Below are 1,929 nucleotides of genomic sequence, written 5' to 3'. Positions count from 1 at the left end.
CTTTACTTTGGCCTCCAGGAGACAGATTAAATTCTAGTCTTCACTACGGAAACGTTCCATAATTCCTTTTCCTCTCTCTTTGTAAATTTTGCCTTATATCTTTTACATAATTTATAATCTTTTAACTTTCATTTAGTTTACGAGTATTATAAGCACTTTAAGAGAATTTTAAAGTAGATGGAGTGAAAATTAGGAAACATTGAGGTCCAGAAAACCTCAGTGATTAGGATAACAGTGGATCGGGGGCCACTTAAGAAACAGGCAGGACCCCCTTTCTCTGCGGAATCACCATGGTGGCTGGGACCCTGTACACATATCCTGAAAACTGGAGGGCCTTCAAGGCCCTCATTGCTGCTCAGTACAGTGGGGCTCAGGTCCGCGTACTCTCCGCACCACCCCACTTCCACTTTGGTCAAACCAACCGCACACCCTGAATTTCTCCGCAAATTTCCTGCAGGCAAGGTTCCAGCATTTGAAGGTGATGATGGATTCTGTGTGTTTGAGAGCAATGCCATCGCCTACTATGTGAGCAATGAAGAGCTTCGGGGAAGATAGTCCAGAGGCAGCAGCCCAGGTGGTACAGTGGGTGAGCTTTGCTGATAGCGACATAGTGCCCCCAGCCAGTACCTGGGTGTTCCCTACCTTGGGCATCATGCACTACAACAAGCAGGCCACAGAGAATGCAAAGGAGGAGGTGAGGTGAATTTTGGGGCTGCTGGATGCTCACTTGAAGACAAGGACTTTTCTGGTGGGCGAACGTGTGACAGTGGCTGACATCACACTGGTCTGTACCCTCTTGTGGCTCTACAAACAGGTCCTGGAGCCTTCTTTCCGGCAGGCCTTTCCCAATACCAACCGCTGGTTCCTCACCTGCATTAACCAGCCCCAGTTCCGGGCTGTCTTGGGGGAGGTGAAACTCTGTGAGAAGATGGCCCAGTTTGATGCTAAAAAGTTTGCAGAGAGCCAGCCTAAAAAGGACACCCCACGGAAGGAGAAGGGATCTCGGGAGGAGAAGCAGAAACCCCAGGCTGAGCGGAAAGAGGAGAAAAAGGCAACTGCTCCCGCTCCTGAGGAGGAGATGGATGAATGTGAGCAGGCGCTGGCTGCTGAGCCAAAGGCCAAGGACCCACCTGCTCACCTGCCCAAGAGTACCTTTGTGTTAGATGAATTTAAGCGCAAGCACTCCAATGAGGACACGCTGTCTGTGGCGCTGCCGTACTTTTGGGAGCACTTTGATAAGGACGGCTGGTCCCTGTGGTACTCCGAGTACCGCTTCCCCGAAGAGCTCACCCAGACCTTCATGAGCTGCAACCTCATCACTGGAATGTTCCAGCGACTGGACAAGAGGAGGAAGAATGCCTTTGCCAGTGTCATCCTCTTTAGAACCAACAATAGCAGCTCCATTTCTGGAGTCTGGGTCTTCCGAGGCCAGGAGCTCGCCTTCCCGCTGAGTCCAGATTGGCAGGTGGACTATGAGTCATATACGTGCGTAAACTGGATCCCGTCAGCGAGGAGACCGGACGCTGGTTCGAGAGTACTTTTGCTGGGAGGGGGCCTTCCAGCACGTGGGCAAAGCCTTCAATCAAGGCAAGATCTTCAAGTGAACATCTCTTGCCGTCATCTGGCTGCCTGCACCTGTCCTTCAGGGAGATGGGGGTCATTAAAGGAAACTGAACATTGAAAAAAAAAAGAAACAGGCAGGGATCAGAAATGGATCTCTTCTTCAAAAGAGAGCAATGAGGAATAGGAGAGAAGGTGAGCAAAGGGGTTAGGAAGTAGACATTATATGGCAAGTTTTGATACAACAATCCAGGCAACTCCATAATTCTTGATAAACTAGTAATGATGGTGGAGAATGCTAGAAAATCATATATTCAGAAACAATGTCCGAAATTTTCCCAGAGAGAAAAATAATTTTAGCAAAGCCTG

The 1,929-nt window shown here is 49.2% G+C and overlaps 1 pseudogene; it reads left to right on the top strand.

The window, feature by feature from the left end:
• The first annotated feature begins 281 nt into the window (after positions 1 to 281).
• LOC118629748 lies at positions 282 to 1,680 on the top strand (annotated as a pseudogene).
• The last annotated feature ends 249 nt before the right edge of the window (positions 1,681 to 1,929 follow it).

Source organism: Molossus molossus, unplaced genomic scaffold (assembly GCF_014108415.1).
Source record: "Molossus molossus isolate mMolMol1 unplaced genomic scaffold, mMolMol1.p scaffold_m16_p_14, whole genome shotgun sequence".
Classification (NCBI taxonomy): domain Eukaryota; kingdom Metazoa; phylum Chordata; class Mammalia; order Chiroptera; family Molossidae; genus Molossus; species Molossus molossus.
This window is presented reverse-complemented; position numbering and strand designations above follow the sequence as displayed.